This window comes from Urocitellus parryii, unplaced genomic scaffold (genome assembly GCF_045843805.1).
Source record: "Urocitellus parryii isolate mUroPar1 unplaced genomic scaffold, mUroPar1.hap1 Scaffold_62, whole genome shotgun sequence".
In the NCBI taxonomy this organism is placed as follows: Eukaryota; Metazoa; Chordata; class Mammalia; order Rodentia; family Sciuridae; genus Urocitellus; species Urocitellus parryii.
The window spans coordinates 2,732,454-2,740,604 of record NW_027554113.1 but is presented as its reverse complement, the minus strand read 5'-3'; the positions used below and the strand labels follow the sequence as shown (position 1 = coordinate 2,740,604).

The 8,151-nt window shown below is 39.9% G+C and overlaps 1 pseudogene; it reads left to right on the top strand.

Annotated features, from left to right (window-relative positions):
• Nucleotides 1-914: 914 nt before the first annotated feature.
• LOC144252876 (syntaxin-binding protein 3-like) lies at nt 915-7,880 on the top strand (annotated as a pseudogene).
• The last annotated feature ends 271 nt before the right edge of the window (nt 7,881-8,151 follow it).

Genomic DNA, 8,151 nt, shown 5'->3' with positions numbered 1-8,151 from the left:
AGCCTCCTGAGAAATGGACACTTGAAAGATTTCAAGACACATCTGACCAAGAAAACTACTTGACTGTTCTTAGAAATAAACAGCATAGGTTCATCTGAAAAGGAACTTGTCCCCCGCTGCCTCTGACCCAGACCCCATGTATACAGCATCTTTCCTTTGCCTGTGGGGAGCTGAGGAACCAGAATCACTGACTACCCATACTGTCTTGAGTAGATATGTCCCCAGATTATCAAGTTCTCTCAGAAGAATCATTTAGCAAAAACCTCCAGCACTCTTGGCCTTCATACTTGGGTCACAGGCAGCCTGGGTTTCTGGGTTTCCTTGGTCCTGTTCCCTGAAGCCTATTAGAGGCAACTCTATGGGGAGCCAAGAATCCCTTGAACACAGTGTTATGAAGGCCACCATCCATTATTTATGAGCCACAGCCTGGTGGTGAGTGTCAAGCTATTTTCCACTAGATATTCCAGTCACTGTCATATGGGGAGCTAGCTCAGATTCACCCTTCCCAGGGCTAGGAGAGTGGCCCTCACCTCCCCTTTCCTGGTGAGGCATGGGAATCTGTACTTACCACATTGCCTGGGTGAGCCTGGTGCACAGATATTATGCACATCTGTCCTGGAAGTGGTTCCCAAACTAAGATATACATAATCCATCCGCCCTGGGTTAAGTTGCAGATTCAGATTAGTAGGATCAGAGATTATGCACATCTAACAAGCTTCTATGCCTTCCCAAGCTTCTGGTGCCTGGACAACACTGAGAATAGTGCCCAGGACTATACGAAGGGAAAGAGGAGCTATTGGAAAAAAAATTGTTTGATACGTCAGACTCTTAATAAAGGATACTACCAACAGATATTGGGGAAGGAAGTAGATGAGCTGGTGTCTGAGTTGCAAGCACCTCTCACCCCAGTCACCATGATGGAGTCCAGGAGTCACCTGCAGCCTTTCTCTCTCCCAGGTCTTCCTTCAAGGCAGATGTGGTCTCCAGGCTATAGAAGCATTGAAAGAAGCTGGATCTCAGAATATCATTCTCTCCCAGGCAACTTGCAAGAGCTTCTTATCTCACCAGGAGTTCAAGAATCTGAAGGTACTGCTCAGTGTTGACTTGCAAACGCTGATCCTCCAGATGTGGGATGAGCAGGAAGTGCCATCCATCTCCCTGGACAATGCTTAAGCTACTGGCTCAAGGACCACTTAAGCAGTGTGATGATGCTTTGCAAGTAATGTTCTGAAGGATATTTTGATTATTTCTCAGGCATATTTGAAGTGGCAGCCTTGATCTAGGTATACACAATGTCATCCATGCCTTACTGAGCCTATTCATGATCTCAACCTATCCCCTATCTGAGGAAATCATTCTCCAGGGTGAACAGACAGGATATAGGTAGGTCCCAGCTAGAGGTCTTTGGGATGCAAGCTCCAGTTAATTCTACAGATGTGAGTCATCCTGGGTCACAGCTTCAGTGATCTCTGGAATCTGGATTTCCTCTCTGCCACCTGCATAATGGAGAGAAAACAGCATGGCTGTATTTTCAGGACAAACAAGGCCTGTGTTCAAATCCTGCCTCTTTCTCTTACTAACTGGGAAAGGAGAGACACAGAGTAAGGGATTTAGTAAGGAAGGAAGCACATGGCAAATGCTCAAAAAAATCTACCTACTGTGACCTTGACATTGTTATTATGAATGCTACTACCAGAATTCAGTTTCCCCATTACATGCACCACCAGTTTATATGAACTTGTGAACTCAACTATATGCACATGACAAAGGCAGGAAAAGGAGAAAACATAAATAACTGAGATATTGTGAACAACTCCATTGATCCACAACACTTTCAAATATATGTTGCCTTGGGATGATTTGGAAAAGAGATTTGGATTAGGGCCATTTTCTCCTTTCCCAGGGCCACTCCCTGCTTCCTTTCCTTTCTTTCTCTCAGCTGTGTAGGGAGGGACCTCCTCGTGTCCTCTCCATCCCTGGCAGACTCACTGCATAGCTGCCCAGTGCATCCAGAAGAACTTGACCATATTCCTGGCAGTCAAGGACTGGCCATGGTGACAGCTCTTTGATTCCCTTCAGCCACTGCTGAGTGCCACCATCGGGAATGAGCAGCTTCAAGCCAAAGAGGTCAGTCCACGTAGAAGCAGAAGGGTGGATGTTTCTCCCTGTACCCCATCTGGCACCCAGAACCTGGTGTCTTAATGCTGAGCAGTTTTGACCTGGAAATGCTCCTCCAAGCAGCCCTCAATGCCTCCTTCTGGGTACCTCCATTGACACAGGCCATCCTCCAACTTCACTATCTAGGTATGCACAAGCACATGCACACACACACACACACACACACACACACACACACACACACTTTGTCCTTTCTTTTGTAAAAAGTGAATACTATGCCAGTTGAGCATCAGCATTCTGAAAATCTCAACAGGTAAAATAAAAGCAAATATTCCCAAATCTGAAAATCTCTGAAATCCAGAGCACTCTGGCCCCTTTTGTTTTGGATAAGGATGCTAAACCTATATATTCTCCTTACCACCTTACATTTTTCACTTAAATATATATTCTGAAACTGCAAGCAGTGGTGCATGCCTGTAATCCCAGTGGCTAGGAGGATGAGCAGGAGGATCTCAAGTTCAAACCAGCCTCAGCAAAAGTGAGGCACAAAGCAACTCAATGAGATCCTATCTGTGAATAAAATACAAAATAAGGGTGGGGATGTGTCTCAGTGGTTGGGTGCCACTGAGTTCAATCCCTGGTACCAATATATACCTAAATGTGTGTGTATATGTGTGTGTTTATATATATATATATATATATATATATATATATATATATATAAAATATTTATGTGTGTGTATATATATATATATATATATATATATATATATATATATATATATACATGTTTCAAATCAGTCTTATTCATTTTCCTCTGTACAGTGACATGACTCTCTCTGTGTGGATGTAGTTTATTTCCCCTAGCCTTCAGTGAGCATGTGAGCTTCTCCCAATGGTGGCATCATAGGTTAGGGCAGGGGAACTGGCAGAAGAGTGCTCTACCTTGGAGAATGAAGCACTGAGCACATGTCCACAGCAGCCTGTCCCATCTCAGGGTGAACAACGGACCCCTTCTGGGGATTGACACACATCTCCTAGACTGGGATGCTTTGGCCAGACTGATATAAGAAGATAAGTGGACTTTTTAAAATTTGTTTATTTTTATGTGGTGCTGAGGATTGAACCCAGGGCTTTGCATGTGCTAGGCGGGTGCTGTACCACTGATCCAAAACCCCAGGCCAGATGTGGACTTTTCGAAATGGTGAAAAATAAGTCCTTTGGAACTGAGCATTTAGGCATCATTACGACATGCTGGCTGGTCACCACACCATTCCCCAACCATTCTGTTTTAGATATATTAATTAATTAATCAATTAATTAATCATTTATTTTGAAGTGCTGTGGTTTAAACCCAGGACTTGCACATGCTAAATTTTATTTTTAATTGATAAATAATAACTCCACCTATTTATGGAGCATGAGGTAGTGTTTTCATGTAAATATTAAGAGTGATGAAATGAGACTAATTCATCACCTCATATACTCAACTTTTGAGGGTATGGTGAAAACATTTAAAATCTACTCTTTTAGCAATTTTGAAACATATAAAACATTCTGGTTTATTTGCAAGAGATCACTAAGCCATATTTCTGACTGCCATTTTAATCCTCTGAACAAGAGTGGGATGTGAGTTTCTGGCCTGGAATGGTTTCTGTTAAAGTGTCTGTTTTTGCAGGGGGAGCTAACAATGCTGAAACAGAAGCTAGAAAAATCAGAAAAGTTGAGGACTGAGCTCCAGCAGAACACAAGTGGGTCAGAGAGCCAGGTGTCTATGTACATGCCATCTCACAAGTCCCTTTGCGGGGCTCCATAGGTGTGGAATCAGCTGAAGGGAAGAGTGACTACCTGCCTCATGCTCTGCTTCTTGCTTCACACACCCTGGGAATGATATGTAAGGCATGTGCCACTGTCATGTCCATTTCACAGAGGAGAAAACTGAGGCTCTGTGAAATTGTGTAAAACTAATTTAAAAGTGAGATTCATGCCAACCTCATCTGCTCTAAAGGAAGAATTTCTTAAATGAGTCACAGAAGCACAAATCACAAGGGAAAATGACAATCTGAGTACCCTAAAGTTAAGAAATTCCATTGATCAAGACATAAAGACACAATATGTACTTGGAGTAAAAATGGGCAGCTCATAAAACTGTTAAAGAGAAACCACAAAATGTAAATAACTTCCTCATATCAATTTGAAAACAAACATTCCAATAGGAAAAAAATGGTTCAAAAATATAAATAAGAATAACCTTGGAGTTGTGTAGGAGGCTCTTATTTCAAAAGTTCATGTGGTCACCAACTCATATGGCCAATAAAGTCATGAAAAGATGTTAATTTAACTAGCAAGCAGGAAAGGCAAATGATCACAAAACTAGGTACCAGGTCACATTTCAGACTGGCAAAACCAAAAAGTCCGATGTAGCCAAATGTTGCCCAAGATGCACAGCAGCATGAACTCTCTGCACTACCAAGGGGAGTCACACTCAGTCTCACTGCTCTTAACCAATTTGGCATTGTCTATGGAAGATGAAGATGTTCATAGCTGATGGCCAGAAATCTCAATTCTATGGATATGTGCTAGAGAATACCACCCATGTGTCTACGAAAAGCCAGAGAGTTCATAGCAGAAGCATGTGCAGATCAAAGGGATGTAATGCCCAGGTGGGAGTTTGTTAATAGGAGGATGGGTGGGACACAGATATTTACTTTAAAAATGAGTTCCCCAGAGGGAGAGTGTGTGAAGAGATTCTAAGCTATGGCCCCCACATTAAATCCAGTTCATTTCCTGCTTTTTTGCAGATAAAATTTATTAGAGCCCATTTATTAACTTCTAGAATAAGGGCACCTTCCTGCTAGCCTGATTGGGCTGAGTGGCTGCAACTGGAAACCATATGGCCTGCAAAAAACTAAAGATTTACTAGTCCTCTCTTTCTTTTCTTTTCTTTTCTTTTCTTTTCTTTTCTTTTCTTTCCTTTCCTTTCCTTTCCTTTCCTTTCCTTTCCTTTTCTTTTCTTTTCTTTCCTTTCCTTTCCTTTCCTTTCCTTTCTTTTCTTTTCTTTTATTTCCTTCCTTTCTTCCTTCCTTCCTTCCTTCCTTCCTTCCTTCTTTTTGGTACCAGGGATTGAAATCATGGGTGATTAATCACTGAGCCACACCCCAACACTTTTTCATATTTATTTTGATACAGGGTCTCACTGAGTTGCTTAGCGCTTTTATAAAGTGTTGAGGCTGGCGTTGAACTCTCAATCCTTGTGCCTCAGCCTCCTAAGCTGCTAGGTTTATAGGTATGTGCCATGGCACCCAGCTCTACTAGTTGGATATTTACAGAAAAATTTCCTGATCGTTAGAGAGTCATCAACATGAATTGCCCTTGCAAATATGATATGAAAGGAAAGATTAAACTATAGAGGAATATTTAAAATATTACAGCCTGGATATTTAAATTTGTACATTACTGTTTTAATCCATTTTGTGCTGCTATACCAAAATGCCATAGACTAGGTAATTTGTAGAAAATTGAAGTTTACTTGGTTCATGGTTCTGAAGGCTAGGTGGTCCAAGATCAAGTGGTCGTATCTGACAATGGCCTCTTTCTGTCATCATCCCCTGCTGAAATGCAACACCCAATGAGAGGGCTGGTATAAAAGAGGAAGAGGGACCGTCTTCACTTTCATGAAAAACTGGTTGTAACCACATTAATCCATCTATGAGGCCTGCATTGTCATTCCCTCTGCAAGGTCATACTTCTTAGCACTGCTACACTAAGGATCAAGTCTCCAACACAATAACATGGGAGGGAACACATTCAAACCATAAAAATTACTATATATTTGTTATATGGCTATATAGCTGATGGTGTAAAAAGACTGATGGGAAAAATAAAACTAAATCCAGTGCAGTGGGGCATTGGGAAGATGGCACCACTGGTGACCAAGAGGGGGCTAAAGAGCATGGTGTGGCAGAGTTGTCACTTGATCTTGTCACTTCCTTTGATATGCAAAAGCTTCTTAATTTAAGGGATAAAAGCAACAGTGTTTGATGACTGCAAGAAAGAAGGTGAATGGAAGATAATGCTTTTAGATGAATTTACCACTAGGCTTTTGGCATCATGTTGCAAAATGACAGATCTTCTAGAAGAAAGTATAACTGTTGTGGAGAATATTTATAAGAATCGTGAACCTGTCAGACAAATGAAAGCTCTTTATTTTATCATACCAACATCAAAATCTGTAGATTGTTTCTTACGAGATTTTTCAAGTAAATCAGAGAACAAATACAAAGCAGCATATTTATACTTCACTGACTTTTGCCCTGATAGTCTCTTTAATAAAATTAAGACATCTTGTCCCCCCAAGTCAATAAGAAGATGTAAAGAAATAAATATTTCCTTCATTCCACATGAATCTCAGGTGTATACTCTTGATGTACCAGATACATTCTATTACTGTTATAGTCCAGACCCTGGCAATGCCAATGGAAAAGATGCCATTATGGAAGCAATGGCTGAGCAGATAGTTACAGTATGTGCCACTTTGGATGAAAATCCTGGAGTAAGATATAAAAGTAAGCCTCTAGATAATTCCAGTAAACTTGCACAGCTGGTTGAAAAAAAAAAAAAACTTGAAGACTACTACAAGATTGATGAAAAGAGACTAATAAAGGGTAAAACTCATTCCCAGCTCTTAATAATTGATTGTGGCTTTGATCCTGTGTCCACTGTCCTGCATGAACTGACCTTTCAGGCAATGGCATATGATCTACTACCAATTGAGAATGATACATACAAATACAAAACAGATGGAAAAGAAAAGGAGGCAATCCTTGAAGAAGATGATGATCTCTGGGTGAAAATTCGACATCGGCATATTGCAGTTGTACTAGAGGAAATTCCAAAGCTTATGAAGGAAATTTCATCAACAAAGAAAGCAACAGAAGGAAAGACATCACTTAGTGCTCTTACCCAGCTGATGAAAAAGATGCCCCATTTCCGTAAACAGATTACTAAGCAAGTTTTTCATCTTAATTTAGCAGAAGATTGCATGAATAAGTTCAAGCTTAATATAGAAAAGCTCTGTAAAACTGAACAGGACCTGGCACTTGGAACTGATGCAGAAGGACAGAAGGTGAAAGATGTTATGAGAGTACTTCTTCCAGTTCTACTCAACAAAAATCATGATAATTGTGATAAAATAAGAGCAACCCTACTTTATATCTTCAGTACTAATGGAACTATGGAAGAAAATTTGGACAGGTTGATCCAGAATGTAAAGATAGAAAATGAGAGTGACATGATTTGTAACTGGAGTTACCTTGGTGTTCCCATTGTTTCCCAATCTCAACAAGGCAAACCATTAAGAAAGGATCGGTCTGCAGAAGAAACTTTTCAACTTTCTCGATGGGCACCTTTTATCAAAGATATTATGGAGGATGCCATTGATAATAGATTAGATCAAAGGAGTGGCCGTATTGTTCTCAGTGTCCAGCAGTTTGGAATGGCTCTGGAGCTGTAAGTGCTCGCTAGAAACCTAGAACCAATTATTTAGAACTGGACCGAAAAAAATGGATCAAAGCTGATTATTTTTGTAATTGGAGGAATTACATATTCTGATATGCTTATGTGCTTATGAAGTTTCTCAGGCACATAAATCCTGTGAATTTATTATTGGTTCTACACATATTTTAACACCCAAAAAGCTGTTGGATGATATAAAGATGCTGAATAAACCCAAGGATAAAGTCTCCTTTACTAAAGAAGAGTAGCTTCAGGGGAAGTGGTTTAGAGGTTTTTTAATTAACATGTTCAATTAAAAATAAAAAAAGAAAATGTTACTATCATGTAATTTAAACAATGTAAATATTTTATGGAACAATGACTTTCAAATACATTTCTTAAAGGACTGTTTATGATTATGTATTGTTGGATTTGTCACCTTTAATAATTTAAATATTGTTGCTGCTTTATAGGTGATAAGATATTAAAATGCTTTCTAAACTTTTGTTTTAACCTCTGGGACAGAATTTAATTTCTTAA